We start from the raw sequence: 21,808 nt of genomic DNA, 5'->3' as shown, positions 1-21,808 counted from the left end.
ACCTTGGCCCCGCCCCCCCAGGCTAACCAATGAGAAGGCGCGTCCAGGCTGGTCCCGTCGTCCAGCCCTTAGCGAAGATTGGCTAGGAAGGCCCCGTTTCCAGAAATGGGCACTATTTCCGGACAGTGTTTATAGAGCAGAGATTGCTAGGCGGACAGATTGACAGAAGGCGGAGGCAGCCAGGGTGTTGGTGTAACCGCACATGCGCACTGGCCTTCTGGCAGTTTACGTGTTGCGTGCTTCTGGAGGTTACGGGAAGGAAGGGCGGCTGTGCGCATGCGTGGGCACCCCCAGACTTGGACTAGGGTTACCTTGGAGACGGCGAGGCGCTCTCCCACCCCGGTCTGGTTCTGCTTCCTCTTTGCACTTAGCCCTGGCGGCTGGGGAAGGTGTGGCGTGAGGTGGGGGGGTGGGGGAGTGGTGGTTCAAAACGCTTTTATTGAGCACTTACTGTGTGCTTGGCGCTGTAGAATCTCTGAGGACGAGTAAGACAGGTTCTGGTGCCTTCCCTTGAGAAGCTTGGGGAGCCCAGGGCCTGATGGACCCAGGTCTGGTGAGAGAGCTTGTGGATGGCTTGGTGCAACCCCTTCGTGCAGCCAGAGAAGCAACGGAGTGGGAGCGCTGCGCGAAGCATTTCCCAGCTGGGTTTACAGGTTATAGGGCCAGAGAGAAGACTGGAACTTCACCTGTGCGAGAAAAGGGACCTGGAATCTGAATATGGTCCGAGGTGTCAACAGTGCTTCTTTCTGAATGGGGGAGTAGGGAGTGGTTAGGGAAGGTATCTGTATTTTCCAGTGTTTCCACAATGAGCTTGCATTTTATTTATAGTAGAAAATTACAAACTTTTTTTTTTTTTTTAATTCATGAGAGACACAGAGGCAGAGAGGTAGGCAGAGGTAGAAGCAGACTTGATCTCAGGACCCCAGGATCACGACTTGAGCCAAAGGCAGATGCTCAACCACTGAGCCACCCAGGTGCCCCACAAACTTTTTTTAAAATAAGATTTTATTTATTTATCCATGAGAGACACAGAGAGAGGGGCAGAGACATAGGCAAAGGGAAAAGCTGGCTCTCTGTGGAGAGCAGGATGGGAACTCCATCCCAGGACCCAGGATAACTAGCTGAGCAGAAGGCAGAGGCTCAACCACTGAGCCACCCAGGTTCCCCTACAACCTTTTCAAAAACGGTTTGCAGAGTAAAAGATATGCCCCTACCTGGGCACCCTACCCGCTTCACTGGTCCATGGCAGGCAGGTCTGGCAACTGGCTCTGGTGGTGGGCTTAGGCAGGCCCAATCCCAGGTTGTCTCCGGAGGTTAAGGATCATTCCATCTCTGGAAGTGTTAGAGCAAAGACCTGCTCAGGAGCTCTCATTTTCAGACAGTCTGTGGTAGCTCAAAGCCTATTTTTGGAGATCTCTGTTGTTGGGGGGTAGGGAAGACCATTTATTTAGTTAGGGGTCAAAAACTCACAACCTAAGGGCCTCACCCACCCACTCAGGCCACAGATATGTTTTGTTTGGCTGGTCCAATGTGGTTGGGTTTTTTTTTTTTTTTTAATTTGAATTTGAATGCCTTAGAGCAGAGCCTATAGTTCCTTGCAGCCTCAGCCTGTGTTATCTTAACACGCAACCACTTAGCTTATGTCATCTGTCTGGCCCCTAAAGCATTTGAAGTTGTGGTCCTCATAATGCCCATGCTTTGGAGCTGGATAGTCTCTGGTGCATAACTGGCTCGGCCACTGACCAGGAGATGGTGGGCAAAAAGGAGGCTGGGAGCCCCTAAAATTCCTTCCAACCCCAGGGTTTTTCATTTTAGTCACCCCGGGAGAGGTGGAGCTTGGCCAGATGGTGCTTTTCAGGTCGGTATAAGTAAGCCTGGATGCTCGGCTTGCCTCTCCCACCACCTGTTTGCCTCTGGGCACACCACTTCTCCGGAAAGACGTGGGCACTGGTACGGAGTCTGCAGACGCTCCCTGGCTGGCTCTCATTCCTTTAAGACACCCAATGCCTACGTACTTTACCCAGCTTCCCTTGACACTTCTTTAGTTTTGGGTCCCCTGCATGCATCCACCACCCCATCAAGATTATCTGTCTTTAAATCTACCCACTAACACTAATGTGTATTAGCAGGAGTGAGTGCTCTGTTGACCTAAAATTGCAGCTCCCCAGAAGGGATTTCACATCAGGTTGCAGCAGAGGGACAAACCCTTACAGACCAGTGAGGAAGGCATTTGAGGACATGAAGGGTCTCGTGGTTTCAGTTACCTTTCTCAGGCCTTTCCAAGCCCCACTGTATGGGGGGTGAGATGAAAAACAACACAGTTCCCAGTCTCAGTGAGCACCATGGAATCTTTTAACCTTGAGATGCTTGTATCTCCTGGAAGGAGAGCTTCAGGGCAAAATTACTTCCTCCCAGCTCAGCCAGTTAAGTCACGATAACCTGGAGAGGCTTCCAGCCTTGAGTCACATGTGCAGCCCCGGCTCTGCTTTAAATAAAAGAAATTGACATTTATAGACTGACTCACACCTAGAGTGGTGAGCCAGGTTCTCAGCACTCAAGGGTTTCTACATCCTACCCCAGGGGTTCAGGTCTGGAAAAGGGATAAACGGGGCTCTGGGCTTTTCCAAAAAAGAATAGAAGCTTCTGTTTTTTGAGACCTTGCAAAAATGCAACTGGACACGTCTAAGTGCTTCATGTGTGTCTGTAACCTCCCTGAATATTCACTCTAGTATGGGCTTTCTCAGCTGGCCCTATGGACTTTTGGGGTTGGATAATTATTTGGTGTGAAAGGCTGTCATACACCTTGTAGGATGTTCAAGAGCATTGACAGACATTGCAGAATGTCCCAAAGGAAGCGAAATCCCCCCTCCCCCGTTGAGAACACTTACAGTCTAACCCCACAAAATAGGTATTATTATTATCACCCCCATTTCACAGATGAGCAAACCGAGGCTCTGAGAGAAGTGACTTATGCAAGGTCATTGGCTGTAATAGAAAAGCTTGGGGGGCGGGGGGCGGGGAGGGGGGGAGGCACCTGGATGGCTCACTTGGTTAAGCATCAGGTCAGGTTCATGACCTTGGGGTTATGAGATAGAGCCCCGCAGTGGGGCTCAGGGCTTGAGGGCTCAGCGCTCAGTAAGGAGTCTGCTTGAGATCTTGAGATTCTTTCCTTCTGCACCCCCACCATGCATGCTTGCACACATACTCTCCTGCCTCCTAAAATAAATAAATAAATCTAAAAAAAAAAAAAAAAAAAGAGCTGGGATTCAAACCAGGCACAACCCCAGAGCCATGAAGGACTCTGCAAAGAGCCTTTGGGCTTCAGGGAGCCATTTGCCCATGAGTTCTATGGAAGAGTGAGTGACTGTCGTGCATCAGTGAGACAATACTTGGAGCTCCCTCAATCATTTTTCCTCTTCTGTTTGCTTTGGGAAAAAGGAAATTATATTCTGGTTTTTATCACCTTAGTCAGCACAGTTAATGGTGTCCAGCCATGTCTAGTGAGAAAGTGGCTAGTGAGTCATCTGAGTGTCTGTGGATCTCAGGCCCCAAATTCTTGTGAGATACTGAAGTTGTACTTGAGAAGAACTCAGATGTGAGGCTGAGATCAGAGGTGACTGGGGGGTGGGGGTGGATGTTTCTGGAGGAGAGGCAGTTCTACCTTCCCCAGGAGAGCCTGCCCGGGGCTGCAGCATGGTGCTATTGCAGCCCTCTCTGGCTTAGGCCTACCATTGCTGCCGCCCAGTCTAGAGGTATGTGGGGGGCCAGGGAGGCAGGAGAGGGAATAGGTGCAGGCAGTGGTGTGCTACAGCTCCGTTCCTACTTTGCCTTCAGTGACCTCATGTTGGTAGCTGAACACTGGATGAGAAGAGAGTATTTACACCGTGGAAATTGGCAAACAGTTTAAGGCCAGGCTTACCTACCCTCAGGCTGGTTGTTAAACTTTTATCGGCACACAGATCCTGGGTCCTGCCTGCCTCCCACCAATTCTGCCCCACGTGGGAGATGGAAGAATGGCAAACCATAGTGTTGCTGGAGAAGAGGAGGAGCCATGGTGATGTGGATAAGAAGAGGTGCCCATCTCTGCAGACGTTGGAGCTGACTGGCTGGGGTTCTCTGTGGGGCACTGGGCAAAAATGACCTTACTGAGAACAGGTCCTGAATATCCGTTCTGATACGTTTTTCAACTCATGGGCCCTCTTAGGGAGCCCTGGCTTAAGTAAGGTTCGATGCCGGTTGGTTGGTTATCTCCTCCTAACTCCCCTCCCTGCCTGCAGTCTCCTCTCCACACCATTCTCAACCCTTCTTGTGGCCTTAATCCTCCTAAAAGACCGCTGCAGTCATGTGTTCCACCCCCCATGTCCCAGGTTCTCCTACCCTTGACCTCCTCCCCTTTGGCATGTTCCTCTCAACCTCCAAATATGATCAAGTCTCCCCAGCATAGAAACAGACAAATCATAATTTAAAAACCCTCTGTCTTGGCTTTTCCCTACACTGTTGGCCCAACCTTCTTTTCCCCTCCTAACTCCCAAAATTCTGGGTGCTCTGGATGTCTGCTTCATTTCCCACTTGCATGTACCCCTTGCTGTGTGGTTTCTGGCCCACTACCCCTTCTCTCCATGGACACCCACTAATTGCTCAGATGATGTCATCTCAGCTCTCATCTGCAGACACCATAAATGTGGTGCTCGGTGAACTTACTCTGTCAGGTCCTGGAGAGTGCAGAACCTCCAGGCCTGTGCCTGCCCTTTGGAGCTTCCAGTCTAGTGGGTGGGCAGACCTTGCTCAAGCATGTGACTCCAGATGAGGACGTAAGTCATTCCAAGTGACAGAGGCCACAGAGAGGGAGGATACAATGTATTATATCAGGCAGGGCCCAACTCCGGAGGCAGCACTCACTCTGAGCTTGTAAACATCCAAGGAGTTGGTTACAGAAAGGATGGATTGCGAAGAAGTCCAGGAGGAGATGGCAAGGTAATCAGGAATCCACTGCTCCTCCTGGGCTGGAGAGGTGGGTTTTTTGTTTTGTTTTTTAAAGATATTTATTTATTTATTTATTTATTTGAAAGAGATAGAGAACACAAGTAGGGAGAAGGGGCAGAGGGACAACGAGAAGTAGACTTCCTGCTGAGCAAGGAGTGGGACTCAGGGCTTGATCTCAGGACCCTGGGATCATGATCTGAGCTGAAGGCAGATGCTTAACTGACTGAGCCACCCAGGCACCCCTGGACTGGAGGTTCTTGAGGAGGAAGCAGTGTAATCAGTGTCTGGAGCCGGGGTCTCTTGGAAGAAGTTGGAACCAGAGAGGAGACACAACCCCTTCCATAGACATGACTCAAGACCAAGAGGGATGAAGAGTCTCCTTTCATTCCCCTTTCCACCCCATGACTTTCTGCCAGCGCCTCTCCTTCACCTGGGAGCCCACAGGGATCAGTCACCAGTGCAAAGAAGAGAAGGTAAGAACCAGATGGGAGGGCACACCGCCCAGGACCAGGGCAGGTATGGGATGGGAGAGGATAATGTGGGGTCTGACACAGTGGAGAGGCTCAGAGAAGGCTTCCCTGAGGAGTTAAACTGGGACCTGAAAAGTAGAGAGGGGAAAACATTCCCAGTCATTACTGGAATTAAAAAACAACAACAAAAAAAACCTTAACTTTTAAAAAAAAAGATTTCATTTATTTATTTGAGAGAGAGAATGCACGCACATGAGAAGGGGTTGGGGCAGGAGGGAGGGGCAGAGAGAGGGAGCAGCAGATTCCCTGCTGAGCAGGAAGCCAGACTCTGGGCTCAATCCCAGGACCCTGGGACCATGACCTGAGCTGAAGGCAGACGCTTAACTGCTTAACGGACTGAGCCGCCCAGGTGCCCCAAAAAGAATTAACATTTTTGAGAGCTGTTTTAAGGGCTGAGTCTGAGCCCCACATCAGGCTCCCCATGGGGAGTCTGCTTCTCCCTCTGCCTATGTCTCTGCCTCTGAGTCTCTCATAGATAAATAAAATCTAAATAAGTAAAATCTTAAAAAAAAAAAAAAAAAAGAGCTGTTTTAGATTCACAGCAGGATTGAGCAGAAGGTGCAGAGATTTCCCCCATGCACAGCCTCCCACAGTATCAACACCCCCCACGGGAGTGGTATTTTTTAAACAACCGATGAACCTACACTGACCCATAATCATCCCAAGTCCATAGTTTACAGTAGCGTTCACTCTTGTGGCTTTATATTCTGTGGATTTGAAAAATGTGTAATGACAAGTATCTATCACTATGGTATCATACAGAGTATTTTCACTGCCCTGAAAATCCACTGCTTTCTGTCTATTCATTCCTTCCTTCTGTCTCAACCCCTGGCAACCACTGATCTTTGTACTGTCTCCATAGTAATAAATAAATAAATTGTGATAGATTCAGACAATGAAATATTATTCAGCACTAAAAAGAAATGAGCTATCAAGCCATGAAAAGACATGCAGGGAACTTAAATGCTTATTACTAAGTGAAGGAAGACAATCTGAAAAGGCTACATACTGTATGATTCCAACTATATGTTGTTCTGGAAAAGGCAAAATTATGGAGACAGTAAAGGGATAACTGGGGTTTTAGGACAATTCTCTTCCTGAGTCTTTGGAGATATTGCGCTTTCTGTGTCTCTTTCCTTCTCCCATTCTTGTTTTGTTTTGTTTTAGGGAGAGATGGAGGGTGGGGAGGAACAGAGGGAGAAGGAGAAAGAGAATCCCAATCAGGCCCCATGGGGGCCTCAATCTTACGACCCTGAGATCATAACCTGAGCCAAAATCAAGAGTTGGATGCTCAACTGACTGAGCCCCCCCGGCGTCCCTCCTTCTCCCCCTACCCCCATTTCTTTTTTAAGAAAGATTTTATTTATTTGAGAGAGAGAGTGAACAAGTGGGAGAGAGAGATGAGCAGGGGGAGGAGCAGAGGAAGAGGGAGAAGCAGACTCCCTGCTGAGTAGGGAGCCTGACTCAGGGCTCAACTCAGGGCTCCACTCAGGGCTCAATCCCGGAACTCCTGGATCATGACTTGAGCCAAAAGCAGATGCTTAACCGATTGAGCCACCCAGGCACCCCTCCTTCTCCCACTCTTAAAAACTGAGGCACTCCCCAAGTTTTAGTCCTAAGCACCCCAGTTCTTTAAACTTTCTCCCTAGGAGTTCTCTTCCATTCCTGACTTCTTTTAATCATTCAACAAACATTAGTTGAATACCTGTTATGCCTCTCTTTCAACAGAGAAAGTTGAAAAAGTCATGAAGCCTGCACTAGAGGAGAGGTAAGGTTGCCATACAATGTAGAGGGTAGAAGGAAGCCCCGGGTAAAGTAAGAACACATAGGGGAGATCAAAGAAGGTTTCTTAGAGGAAGTGATGCTTGAACCTATTGCTGCCAAGCTGTACAGTAGCAGTAAGCCAGGTGAATAAGGTGGGAAGAGCATGGAGACAAGGGACATGTCAAGACACATTGAGGAACTAAACTGGGTGTGGGATGCAAGGACGAGGCGAGTGAGACTCAGGCTGGTCCCACTGGCTATGATCTGGATTGTAGAGGGTCTTGTAGACTGGGCCAGGGGAGAGATAAAGAACATTTCCAGAACAGAATTTTAGAGACATTTCTCTTCTGCAGTGTGAAAGGGTTGGGGTATAGGGTACAGGCTACAGATTTGGAGACCAGTCAGGGTTGGGGGACCTTTACAGTAGACCAGGTAAGAGGATGATAGGGGCTGGACTAAGGCAGTGCAAGGGGTTGGGGAGCAAGAGAGATCAGCAAAATACAGAGAGACTCACTATTGAGAAAATAAATCAGCAGATTGGGCGTGGCTGGAGGATGGGAGGGCCAAATCTGGGCTGCTGCTGCTGCTCAGGAGCCAGAGGAGGAGAGAGGTTCTGGGAAAGAAAGGTGTGTCAGCTTCGGACATAATGTATCTGAGGCACCTCAGTTGTCCTTCTTGGTTAACTTCCAAATAAACGCCTTCATCTCTGACCTCGTTCTTGAGCAGCCAACTGGAATTTCCAGGGAATCATTAAACATTTCCACTTCTAGCCACCTGGCATCTCCAGCTCTGTCTGTGCAGTGCCCCATCTCTCTCTATGACATCACCTCCCACCCTAGGAGCCTTCGTCGCCTCCAACACCTCCTCTTGCCTGCTCTCCCCAAGCCATGTTGACGCTCTCTCTCCATAATGTCCTTTGTGTCTGTGGCCTTCCTTTGTCTCCCCTTTCTACCAGTGCCCTGGTGCTGTCTCACTGCTTTCTCTTGCTTCCCTCATTTCCATTCCACTCTGTCCTACTCTGTCCTGTTACTCCCTTGCTCAAAACTCTCAGTGGCTCCCCATTGCCTACTGATAAAGTACAAGCTTTTTTTTGGTTTGTTTTTTAAAGATTTTATTTATCTTTATCTAGATTTTATTTATCTTCATGAGAGACACACACAGAGAGGCAGAGACAGGCAGAGGGAGAAGCAGGCTCCCCACGGGGAGCCCAATGCGGGACTTGATCCCAGGACCCCAAGATCACGACCTAAGCCAAAAGCAGACATTCAGCCATTGAGCCACCCAGGCACCCCAAGAACAAGGTTGTTATCTGGTTCTCAAGGTCCCCACAGTCCAGCCCCATCTTACTGTTCACAACTTCCCTGTAGACACCCTTCTGTACTACTTTCTATTGCCCCCAAACCACTCCGAGTGCAGTGCACCTGGACCACAGGCTGTCCTGTGGATTGAAACGTACCCCTCTGGTTCTGCCTGTCAAATCACATCCATAACTCAAGGTTCCGATGAAATGCTTCCTCTTAAGTATCACAGTTCCCAGTTGATTGCCTGCCTCATCTCAACAGACGGTGCCTAGAGGCAGCTTATAATCACCACCCTGGTGAGTTGGTTCAGTAAATGTGTGTTGAACTAAATTGGCTCAGCATCATTCCTCGGATCAAGAACCTGCTGTGGCTCCTTATTGTCATCTGCTTCAGAAACCTGTTTCTAGTGGCTTCCCAGTTTCCATTGTAGGTATCTAACCTCACTCTGCCACCCCCATTCCCCAAAATATGTCCCACGTTCAATTTCAGCTCTATGCTAAACGTGTGAAAGATTTTTTAAAAATGAATAAATATATCCTCATTGCCTTCCTTTATCTACCTGGATGGCTAAGCTATGCATACTTTAATAGCTAATATAATAGTAGTTTAAAATGATATCTTTTGCTTATGGGTTATCCGGCCTATCCTTCTTTAAGATTGGAATTCTGGGGCACCTGGGTGGATAAATCTCTAACTCTTTATTTTGGCTCAGGTCATGATCTGGCGGTCCTGGGATTGAGCTCCACACCCAGCTTTGTGCTGAGTGCAGAGTCTGAGATTCTTTCTTTCCCTCTCTCTCTGTCCCTCTCCCTAGCTTGTGTGCATGGTCTGTCTGTCTCTAAAGAAATAAATACATGAAATCTTAAAAAAAAAAAAAAAAAAAAGAAGAAGAAGAAGAAGAAGATTGGAATTCTAATTTTGCTCATAGTAATAGACCTGCTCAGTTTTAAAGGCTCCCTTGCAGCTAGGGTGGCCATGTGACACAATTCTGGCCAGTAAGATGTGCACACAAGTCTCTGGATGGGGCTTCTGGGAAAACTTGCTAACAAGGGCCAACCCAGCTGGCACATACCCTTTTGTCTTTTGGCTCATTATACTTCTTCTGTTTGGAATGTGGACCCACTATCAGTAGATCTAGCAGCCCGTGCTTGACCATAAGAATGAAAACTTCATTCTTGGATGGCAAAGTGGAAAGGGAGATGGGCTGAGTCCCTGATGGCCTCATGGAACCATGGTACAACCAGGGACTGCCCACCTCCTAGGACTGCTGTCCTCCGGCTGTCTGTTACCTGGTGAAGCCACTGCAATTGAGTTTCTATTACATGCAATACTGACTTGTATGCTGAGATTTGTAAAATGTCACCATCTTGAGAGTTTCCAATCATGAAAAATGGCCCGAGAATGAAATCACAGTGTCATAAACCTTCATATGTAATCAGCTTGTGCTTATGAGGGATTGTGTAACACATGGAAATGGTACAGAAAGACGGGTCTGTAACCCAGGTTAGTCGAGAGTGCCGCTCCTATTTTCTGAGAAAGGGAACCTCTCCTGGTAAAAGCTATGGGAGGAGATAAGTAATTTAATGGGATAGAGACAGAGAGAATGCCAGAAATCTCAGTCAAGGACTATGTGATTCTGCTGCTAATGGGCCAATCATATTTTACTCCATTAAGATAAAAGATGCTCAGATGAGGTGGAGGGAAAGCCCAGAGTTAAGATTCAGAGATTAGAGCAGATGTCAGCTGTGGAGATGAGAGTGCTTTCACAAATCTGTGCCATCCTAATGGAGCTGTCCTATAATCCATGGCTTCCCCAAGTGAGGCACTCCGTCTGCCAGTGGTGCACTGGACCCTGTGTGGTGGGCCAGAGCCCTAAGTAACACTGATGTCATGCTGAGAAAGTTATTTTCTTTCCAATTCTTCTTTTTTTTCCCTTTTTTTTTTTTAAGTCTATTCCTTGAATAGTTGATGTGGATGTGTGCGCTTTGTCCCAATTTCAGAAGAGTATGCTTCTTTTATCTCTGGCTACGAGTCTTCCTTTTTTGAAACAACCATTCTTACCAGTTTCTTGTGCATTTTCCCAGACATGTTTTGTGCATCTACAAACACATAGATTCATATAGCCCTTTTTATTTTATTTTTTTTAACAGATTTTATTTATTTGAAAGAGAGAGCAACCAGGGGGAGGAGTAGAGGGAGAGGGAGAAGCAGACACTGTCCTGAGCTGGGAGCCTAATGTGGGGCTCAATCCCACGACCCTGAGGTCATGATCCGAGCCAAAATCAAGAGTTGGATGCTCAACTGGACTGAGCCACCCGGGTGCCCCCATGTAGCCTCTTTAAAAAAAAATTTTTTTTAAATAGGTTAGGTAACTTTTTTTTTTTTTTTTTAATTTTTATTTATGATAGTCACAGAGAGAGAGAGAGGCAGAGACATAGGCAGAGGGAGAAGCAGGCTCCATGCACCGGGAGCCTGATGTGGGATTCGATCCCGGGTCTCCAGGATTGCGCCCTGGGCCAAAGGCAGGCGCCAAACCGCTGCGCCACCCAGGGATCCTTTTTTTTTTTTTTTTAAGATTTTATGTATTTATTCATGAGAGACACAGAGAGAGAGAGAGAGAGGCAGAGACACAGAGAGAGGGAGAAACAGGCTCCATACAGGGAGCCTGACATGGGACTCAATCCTTGGTCTCCAGGATCACACCCTGGGCTGAAGGCAGCGCCAAACCGCTGAGCCACCCAGGCTGCCCTCTTTTAAATAAATTAATGGAAGCATGCTACACATGACTGCTCTATTCCTTGCTTATTTCACTTTACATATCAGGGAGTTCCACGTAAGACATAAAGAGCTGCCTAGTTCTTTTTTTTTTTTTTTTTTTTTTTTATGGCTTTAAATTTTTTTTTTTTTTTTTTAATCATTTATGATAGTCACAGAGAGAGAGAGAGAGAGGCAGAGACACAGGCAGAGGGAGAAGCAGGCTCCATGCACCGGGAGCCCGACGTGGGACTCGACCCCGGGTCTCCAGGATCGCGCCCTGGGCCAAAGACAAGCGCCAAACCGCTGCGCCACCCAGGGATCCCTGCCTAGTTCTTTTTAAAGACCGCATCCTATACCATTGTGTAGTATGGCTACACATACAATTGGCTAGTATGTAATTTACTTGGTCCCCTGTTGATGGACTTACCTGTTTCCAACCATTCCATGTGACAAGAATTGTTGCCTTGTACCTATGTCATTTTGTGTATTAATTAATCCATGCGTTGAACGAATATTTACTAACCACACACTCTATACCAGGCCAGCTCTAGGCACCAGGCAGGGTAGATCAGTGAACACAAAGACCCCAGTCCTTGCATCATGGAGCTGCCATCGTATAGTGGAGAATAGACAGACGATTAAGTCTGAAGTAGTGGGTCACACTTTCTGTCAATCCTTCTAATTAAGTCAAGAAGAAAGTCTCCTTTGGTGCCAATGTGTCTTTAACACCTTTTCCTAACACTGGCTCATCTTTTCGAGACAGAGTATTGGTCTAACGATTAGAGTTTTTGGCAGGCCACAGACCTAGGTAGAGCTTATTAACAGTATTTTTTGTTTGTTGTTTGTTTGTTTAAAGATTTTATTTATTTATGAGAGATACAGAGAGAGGTAGAGACATAGGCAGAGGGAGACGCAGGCTCCCTGCAGGGAGCATGATGTGGGACTTGATCCCAGCCACCCAGGCATTTCGAGTATTTGGTTTTCACTGGATTTATTTTACATAGCAAATGATACTGATTTTTCATCTACAGTCAAAGATGAAGGTTCCTTTCAAAGTATCAAGGATAATCATGCTACTTTCAAAATAATCTAAGCTTAAAAAGGAAAATGAGTCAATTTAGAGAAGAATGTTAAATGAATAATAACAGAGGTGGAATTCGGAGGTGGGAAAAAGAAACCCCATGAAGGTGATATTCAAATGACCCATGTGAATAAATCACTAATGTAAACAAAACACAGAGAGCTGAGGCTCTTTTTTTTTTTTTTTTAAAGATTTATTTATTTATTCATGAGAGATACAGAGAGAGGCAGAGACATAGGCAGAGGGAGAAGCAGGCTCTATACCAGGCCAGCTCTAGGCACCAGGCAGGGTAGATCAGTGAACACAAAGACCCCAGTCCTTGCATCATGGAGCTGCCATCGTATAGTGGAGAATAGACAGACGATTAAGTCTGAAGTAGTGGGTCACACTGGGACCCACTGGGAGCCCAAGGTGGGGGGCGGGACTCCATCCCAGGATTCCAGGATCATAACTTGAGTCAAAGGCAGATGCTCAACCATTGAGCCACCTAGGTGCTCCAAGATGAGGCTCTTTATACTGTAGTTGATGTTTATTTTTGTATCCTCATCATCTTTGATATCAAAATGGTCTTGCTTCCATATTTCTTCCTAGGCACTTTATTTATCATTTATTATTTGCTTTGATTTCACTGAGTTCCTGGGCACAAAGGTTTGCATATGGTTGCCCGTGTGTGCATGTTTGTGCATGCGCATGCACGCGTTTTAATGAACTGTTAGGAATTTGCATTCCCTCAGAAAATCTCTTTCATTTGAATTCCCCAGATGCCCAAGGCTTCTTTGTCATTGCTGGCTCCGGAGGTATTTGGAGACGACTCTGCCAGGGGTGCTCATGCCCTACACTTAGTCAGATATTCATAATCTGGCTAAGACTTGCTCAATAAATCTCTTAAAATATACTATGATGAAGTAACCAAACCCAAGGAAGCTTTTTTCCCCCCCAGGTCGGCCTTTGAAGAGCTTTCAAAGCCAGAACGTTCTGAACAATTCCACAACCACTAGTAGGTCTGCAATCACCCACAAGCTTGTTAGCTCAAGACGCAATTAGCTCGGTGGTTACAAATGTAAACAATGGCGCATTTCACAAATGTGCCCTTGATGCCAAGTAGGTGGTAGTAACTCTCTACCAGTGGTTGTCAGCTGTGGTCTGAGGGTGGGCGGTACCTCAAGGCCCTGTGGCAGGGAACCTCTGTGGGGGAGGAGATAAGAAAGGACAGGGTTAATGAAGAGAGGTGTGGGGGGAAGCAGAGCTAGAGGCAATGAAAAGGCATCTGGGAACTTGGAAAATGAGAAACAACATGCCTGGAGTCACTTCTTACTCAATCTTCCCATCACTTGGCACTCATAGACACTCAGTTGAGCAGTCCCTCCAGGTGGTCTTCATCCTTCTAGAAAATTCAGCATCTCCCCCCCTCCCACTGTGATGCTGGGGGTGAGTTGGAAGAGCTCTCTACCTTTTCTGATCATAGCCTGGGTTTTGTATGTTGTCAGCACCCCAGCACACACACATACCCTTTTCTAGAACAGTTAAACCTTTTTATTTCATCACCTCTGAGAAGGGTCAGTCACCCAAGAGTGAGATTGTCTGGTTCCCATGCCCCACACCACTGGCGCCTGGTTATTGGCTGCACTTCCGGAGGCTGGGGACCCTGAGGAGATGCAGTCTGGCAGGTGGGACAGTTAGATGGAGGCCATCTCTCTGGGCTGGAGCCATTCAGCTTCCTCTTTCACTATCTATAACGGTCCTTTCCAGCAGTGACCTTCTAGGATTCTCAGAAGCCGCTGAGAAGTGTAATTGTGGGGGGAGGGGGACACAGCGCAGAGGCAATCAACCAGGATTCTGCCTGGAAGGTCATGGGGCCGAGCTCCCACAGGGGAGACCTTTAAGAAGCAAAAAGGAACTGAGAAAACAGCCAGGAGTCTGCCTAGCCTGGCGTTCCTGGAATTCTGCTTTGTGTGTGAGCTTCCCGCGGCCCCTCTGACTAACAGGAGATGGGAATGGGAAGCTAGAGGGTGGGTGGGGAGGTAGCGTGGCCTGACAGCTCTCCTGGGCACTGCCAATGCCGCAGACTGGCTCCAGGTTTCCTCCAGAGGCCCACCTGGGGCTCCTGAGAATTTCACCCATGAAGGTGGGTGGCTTCCTGTCTGCTGTGCAAGAGGCCAAGCAAGTCTACAGCTTGGGTTCCCTTTCCACCCAGGACAAGCTCTCTGCCCACCTGGTCTGGAGCAGGCAACCAACAGGCTGTTATCTCTAGAAGGCTTGCTTTAAAACCTGACCCTTATCCAGGAAGGAACAGCTGACTCCACCGCCACTTTTATGATTCAGTACTTGTCATCTTGAAAGGCACTGTGAGCCTGGCCTGAGCCACAGGACAGATGGATTTTGGTTGGAGAGGCAGGAGGAGGGAGTGGGAGCAGCAGTGAGGTTGGAGTGTGGGTGTGGGTTCTTAGGAAAAGGTACAATTGGGATCAGAGCCACCTCTGAGGGTGCGGACAAACCCAAGGATCCATTTCCTCCCTCCACCCAACATTAGTACAAGTGAAGTCTCGCTAAAATAAAAATTGAGGGTAGCCTTGGTGTGCAATGCATCCTCACACTACATCACGGTTGTTTACATAACTGTTCCTCGCTCTAACTTGTGAGCTTCCAGAGGACGGAGGGCGGGGTTATACTCACCTCTGTATTCCAGTGCTCTGAACTGGGCCTGACACACAGCGATTGCTCAGTAGGTACTTAGGTATTAAACGAATGAATGAAGGAGGGAGTGAAGGGATGAGTGAAACCACAAACATAAAAATCCTGAAAACCATAGTCAGGATGAAATGTCATTGGGAGGAGCTAAATGCAAAAGCAGTTGGTTGGGATGGGTGAGGGTGGGAGGGGTACACATGTCTTGCTGCTACTTTTCCTTCAAAGATTTAGAGAACCCTCTCCTCCCATGACCCCACTGGCTGCATTGTTCTCTAAATGCTCATATAGTGTGGTTCATTCATCCATTCATCAAATATCTACTGAACACCTGCCATGACAAGCCCTGAGCTGCATGACTGGGAATGAATAAGACCCACACATGACCCATCTCAGGAAGGCTGCCCAGTGTCACTAAATAAATAATGACAATGAGCTGTGACAAGTGCTGGGACCTGATAGGTCTCACAGAGCTGGAGTGATTGTATAATTTAGTATCCCAACTGGAACACCGTTGAGAGTAAAGATGATTGTTACAGGTTGAATTCTTTGGGAGACAGATTCTGAGATACAGATTCAAGTGCAGAAAGTTTATTAGAGGTGCTTTGGGGTCAACACCTATGGAAAGGAAGGTACCCAAGTCAGACTAGGCAGAGGGAGAAGTACCACATTATCAGTGAAGACTTTGGCCAACTCCACAGGGGGTTCAGACCTCAGATGGCCCCTTCAGCATCAGCTCCAGTTAGGGTATGTGGTCTGGCTTTTATACCTCCTGCCTCTGGAAGGAGGTGTGGCCTTGGGCAAGGCCGTCCCTAAAGAGGGCTGACAGCTGAAGGCATCATCTGGCAGCTTTCCCAACAACTTGGGATTTGGATGGTGCCTCACAGCACCTGCCACAGGGGCACTGATGACAAACATGTCCAGGCAATAGGCTGTTTGGGGTGCCCATGGTGGGAGCATCTACTGGGGCCTTCAGCTGGAACCCTGTATCAGTGAAGGGTGGCATGAAGCTCAGGGCTTGTTCAGTCTGCAACCTCTTTATCACCAGCTCTCTTCCCTTCTCTCACCCATTTCCTCTGCTTTAGAGGACAGTTGGTGCCTTTGGTGTGCATTATATCATTTCACGTGCATTATGTCACTCCCTGCAGGATCATCATATCATTTAATTTGCGATGAGGTGAGTATAATTATTGTTCTCACTCCCACATCCAAACTATTGGAAGTTGTCTCCCAAACAGAGCCAACTGTTCACTTTCTCCATCTTCACCACCTCCACCCTAGTGCAAACCACCGCATCCTCTCTCCTAATTGCTGATGTTGTTTTGATTTTGAACCAAGATGTCCAACAGCATGGAGCTGCTGGAGAAACAGGTGGCAATGTGAAGAAAATGAGTCAGAAGACCACTGAGGGAGCCTCAACAGAGCACATGAACTCAAAAAATCTGAGAGAAGCCCAAAACATGACATTTGATTTGAAGAATCAACATATGACCTGAAAGTTGAGGATATTCCTCTTGAGAATAAACTCAGAGGCAGGAGAGACACCCTGAGGCCGGAGTGTCTGGGTTTATAAACCTCAGGCCAGTGTCTTGATTTCTCTATGTTTCAGTTTCCTTGTCTGTAAAACAATGGTAATGACAACAGAACTGTTGGGGCACACACGAAGTGCTCCTCTGGGGTTAGCTGTTGGTGTTACCTGTGAGCTGCCATCTTGGTCTGCATTCAGCATGGTGGATGTGGCCTTTGGTGCCGTTTCCGGGCTCCACCTCCCTTTGACTCCTTTCTCCAACACACCTTGCCTCCACTCCCACATGGAGTCATTTATCCGTTTGGCAAATATAAGTTGCTACCCATGCATCAGGCACTAACTTCTTATTTTATTCTTCTGCATCCCACAAGTATTTGAGCTAATGGGCAGGCTGTCCTGGGCTTGCTTTTGCCTAGATGAGACTCCCTGTCCCCTGCCATTTCTTATTCATGCTCAAAGTCACGCAAATGAAAAGCCAGCTTCTGTTGTGACTCAGCTGCCTCTTGTCCTCTGTTTTGGACTTCTGGACCTTTAGGTGCTGGCGGAGAGTGTGCATCATGAATGCCCCCCTTGGCTGACCCCATGAATGGCCCTTCCTCCTGGACCCAAGAAGCCTTGGTGGGAGAGGAGGCCCTTGGCAGCTTAGAACCCTGCTTTCTCACGTGGCTGGATTCTCCACTTGGATCCTACCTTGGCTGTAGCTTTGTGGACTCCTCCTGGCTGTGTCTGCTTTTCCTGGATGCCTCTCCCAAGGTCAGGAAAGGGCCTGGTAAGGATGAGGGAGGGATGAAGCCGAGAGGGCAGTGGGCAGGGCAAGTGGAAGAAAGAAGTGAGGTCTGGGAAGCAAGAGGGGTTGAAAAGAAAGAAGTGTGAGAGGGTGCTGATCATGACAATTGCTATGAATTAATGCATGAGTGCTTCAATCTGAACAATAGCCCTGTGAGGTCAGTACTATGATCGGTCCCATTTTCCAGGAGAGGGAACTGGGGCAAACACAGGTTATAAAACCCTCCCAAAGCCTATGGCAGAGGTGGGAGAGCTGGCTCCACCGCCTGGATGGGGGAAGGTGCAGGAGTCCTACAAGGGCACCCGAGAAGGGCATGTACCGGCAGCAAGCCAACACTCAGTGAACAGTGTCAAATGGATGGTGGTGCTGGTCCCAACTGGAACACCGTTGAGAGTAAAGATGATTGTTACAGGTTGAATTCTTTGGGAGACAGATTCTGAGATACAGATTCAAGTGCAGAAAGTTTATTAGAGGTGCTTTGGGGTCAACACCTATGGAAAGGAAGGATGGATGGTGGTGCTGGGAGGCTGCGGGCAGGCTCTTTACATAAACCCCTGGCATCTCTCTGGTGTCTGTGGGGCACCGGCTACTGAAGCATCTTATCTTCCCCACCCAGTAATTACTCAGTCCCCTTGGTCAAGGCCATACCCTCCACCAACCAGAGGGAAGCTGGATTCCCCAGTTCTGAGTTGGAGTTGCCCACACCAGCTTCGAGGAGGGAGAGGGCTGTGGTGTGGGCACAGCTTGACATGGGTCACTTCCCACCCCTGGGACTAGAGGGGAGGCAGTTAGCCTCATTTTCCTCAGTCATAAAATAGGAATGTGGGTCCATCCTCCATGTCAAGGTGAAGATGAAGTTATATGGGGGTAGAGCCCCTCACAGGACAAGGGAGTGATAAATGGATGCTGTGAAGGCGGCACCTCCTCACCAGCCCTACTGCGCGCTGATGGCTGATGAGCTCTTGGCAGTTGACAAAGCTATTTCCGCTCCCATGTCAGCCTGACTTGGATCCTCTTAGTGGGTGGGCAGGCACTGCGTAACCTCCCTGTCTGTTTCGTAGATGAGCAGATTGAAGCCCAGGAGATCAGAGAAGATAAGGAAGCCTTGTGGAGATCTCTGGGGGTCTGCAGAGGTGTCAAAAAGAGAGGCCGTCTGAGCGTCCAGTGGGACCGGCCTGCTGTCCCCCGCCTCCCTCAGCCACCGAGCCCATCAGCGCGGTTGGGATCTATTGGCCTATAACTAGTCCCCACGTCCCTGTCCAGCAGCAGCCTGACCTCGTTCACTTGGAGAAAAACAGGAAGCTGGGCTCTGCCAGGAATCAGAACACACCCTTCCTCAGCCCTGGGCCACGAGGACGCTGGGGGGCTCTGGAGGCTGGTCACAGGACAGGGTGTGGGGTAGGGGCTCTGCAGGCCAAGCCAGTGTGGCGCGGGGCCTCTACAGATAGGCTGGGCTCTGGCCAGGCCTTGCTGAGCTCCCCAGGGGCCAACAGGACATGGGGAGGTGGGGAGCCAGGAGAAGGAGCTCTTGGCCTTCTTCTCCCGTGTGGGGACAGAATTACGGGGCACTGGGGTCACATGTGACTTTTGCCTTCATGGGCCCCCTCTTCTATAAAAAATATTCTACAACTATATTGTATAAAGATGAATATGACTCAGGCTTGGATTCACGATTATGTTTTCATGATCATTTTAATCATTTGCCTTGTAGTTTTAAAAGAAATTACAACAAAACATCTTCCTGGGCCCCTAAAAGTATTATGGGCCCTAGGTCTAAAGGATAAAGGGGAAGCTCCTAGCACTTTCCTGTCCTGGAGAAACCATATCTCCCCCAACATGGCCCTAAAGCACTGGGATGATTGTTCAGCAATCAGATGGGAATACCTGGCTCAGCCTGGAAATAGAACCTGTTTCCCCCTCTGTAGAATGGGAAAATTGGGGCATCTGCCTCCAGAAGCTCTTATGAGGTGATCTTATGAGAAGTGTCTGGCCCAGGGGCTGCCCCAAGGGGGCCCCACTGTTTAGGCAACATGGATTATGCACCTACTGGGTACAGAATCCAGGCAAGAATGTGGCTTAAGGGAACACCTACTATTTTGTATCAGAGTGTAGGCTCATCTTTAATTTTTAACTTTTTATTGGAAAACAATTTACTATCTTTAAATGCCCAAAATGTCCCAAATAGAAGTGTGGTGAAAATCAGCTGGTGTTCGTGTGTAATTTCAGTAAAGAAGATTTCAGCCCTGGTTGGAGTCCCAGCCCACGAATATTATTTAAGCACAAAAACTGACCAGTGTATTGTGTAGAGAATTCTTTTTCTTTTTCTTTCTTTTTTTTTTTTTTTTGAGAATTCTTTTTCAAAGACCTTGAAGGCAAGAACTGAACTGAACTTCCAGCTGGCGAGGATTGTTCATGTTAAGGTTCTAATTTCTCTGATGTTTCTGATTAAAACCTCCCAGCTTCTCTGGCTGAGTTAGGTCACTCTGGTCTCTTGTTATTTCTGTATTTCCTGAGAATCTGAGCTGAGGCTAGCTGACAAATGTGCTCCTCAGCCCGTTACCCGTGGGCTCTGTGGGCCCTCCTTTGCCCGGTGGGTGGGGCGGTGAGGGAGGATGGGGCATCCAGCTCATAGGTACTGAGATGCAGAATGTGTCCACTTCCTCCATGGTTGTCTCTTAATGATCCAAAGCTAATCCTGTCACTGTTCTGCCTGAAACCCTCAAGGGACTTCCTCTGGCTCTCCCAGGAGATGGGGGAGGCCCCTGCCCCTTGCCCACTGGAACCAGCCTGGCTCCTTCTCAGGACCCACTTCCTTACTTCCCGCAACTCTGGCCCCTAGGGGAAGCAGCCCCTCCTCCGTTGCTCCCAATGCCAGCTGCCTGTTGGTCTCCTTCACTCTGTCTCTGGAAATGACCTGTTTCCAAGTGTGACTGTTGGAGTGGAGTCTTCAAATAGAGTCCATCTGGCCCACTGGGTTGCAAACTCCCCGAGGGCCGGGCCTCACCCTGTCCTGCTCCCAACTCTACCCCCAGCCCACAAGAGACACCCAGGAAATATTTGTTGAAACCATTATTATATTTAAGCATACAGTATTAATCCATACAATAATGACTTCAAAAATATTTCCTGGAAGAGAGGCTTTGGAGTCACACAGATCTGCATTCCTTTTCCATCAAAGCAAGTCTCAGCTTTGTCATCTTTAAAGTGTACACAATACCTCAAAAAAAAAAAAAAGTAAAGTGTACACAATAATTGCACCTGGCTTGCTGGGCAGCTGTGGGGAGATGAGGCTATGCCCAGAGAGCATGCTGTAGAATACCTGATGCAGATGCAAGATGCAGAGATAAAGATTCGCTGTGGTGACAGGGATGGGAGAAGGTGAGGGCCCTGGACCCCCTGTACAAGATCATACTGCTTTGTCTCCATTAAGGATGGACATTCATCACAACCGCAGCTGTTCCCCCCCTACATTGGCATCATCCGATTTAGAATGGTTTATACTGCTTTGGTTCACAAACTTGGCTGTACCTTGGAATCAAAGGGCAGTTAAAAAAAAAATCCTGATGCTGGAGCTCAGTCTTGGAGAGTCTAAGGTAATTGATTTGGAGTGTGACCTGGACATTAGGACTTTTTTCTTTTTAAAGATTTTATTTATTTATTCCTGAGAAACACACACACACACACAGAGGCAGAGACACAGGCAGAGGGAGAAGCAGCTCCATGCAGGGAGCCCAGGATCGTGCCCTGAGCCGAAGGCAGATGCCCAAGTGCTGAGCCACCCAGGTGTCCCAAACATTAGGACTTTTAAAATGACCCCAGGTGGAGCGTTGGTTAAGTGTCTGCCTCCAGGATCCCAGGAAGGAGCCCCTCATGGTCCAGCTGCTTTGGGCTCACTGCCCAGTGCGGGGGTCTGCTTGCCTTCTCCCTCTGCCCCTCTCCCCCGTTTGTGCATGTGCTCTCTCTCTTTCCCTCTCTCTCTCAAATAAATAAAATCTTAAAAGAAAAAAAAAATGACCGCAAGTGATTCCACCATGTGGCCAAAGGTGAGAACTTTGGCCCTGCCCAAGGTGTGACTTCATGGTCCTCTGTCCACTTCCTACCACTACCTTCCCATGTGCCTGAAATTCATTTGACAGGGCACAGAAACTTCCACAGCACAAATGGGATAAATGGCTTAAAATGCAGATGACTAATTAAGGAGGGAAATCAGACTGAATCTCTTTCCTACTCGCTGGGGTTCTGCTATCAACTGTCAAGATTCTTTTCTGCCTTCCCAGCAGGGAGGGGATTAGAGCAGACGTGTTGGGTCCTGGGAGTGGGCAGGAAAAGGGAGATAGGATCTGGTGTTTGGAGACCAACATCCTAAACTTTGCTACTGTGTAAATACGGACC

At 48.2% G+C, this 21,808-nt stretch overlaps 1 long non-coding RNA gene across 2 annotated transcripts; it reads left to right on the top strand.

Moving 5' to 3' along the window:
- The first annotated feature begins 172 nt into the window (after positions 1–172).
- On the top strand, positions 173–19,809 carry LOC121473039. 2 transcript variants are annotated; one of them, XR_005983080.1, is made up of 4 exons: positions 173–342; positions 3,960–5,456; positions 17,165–17,382; positions 18,478–19,809. It is a non-coding gene; the product is annotated as an uncharacterized LOC121473039 (long non-coding RNA). The 2 variants fall into 2 exon arrangements; XR_005983079.1 differs by lacking the exon at positions 173–342 and having other exon boundaries at positions 1,076–5,456.
- The last annotated feature ends 1,999 nt before the right edge of the window (positions 19,810–21,808 follow it).

This window comes from Vulpes lagopus, chromosome 12 (genome assembly GCF_018345385.1).
Source record: "Vulpes lagopus strain Blue_001 chromosome 12, ASM1834538v1, whole genome shotgun sequence".
Lineage (NCBI taxonomy): Eukaryota > Metazoa > Chordata > Mammalia > Carnivora > Canidae > Vulpes > Vulpes lagopus.
This window is presented reverse-complemented; position numbering and strand designations above follow the sequence as displayed.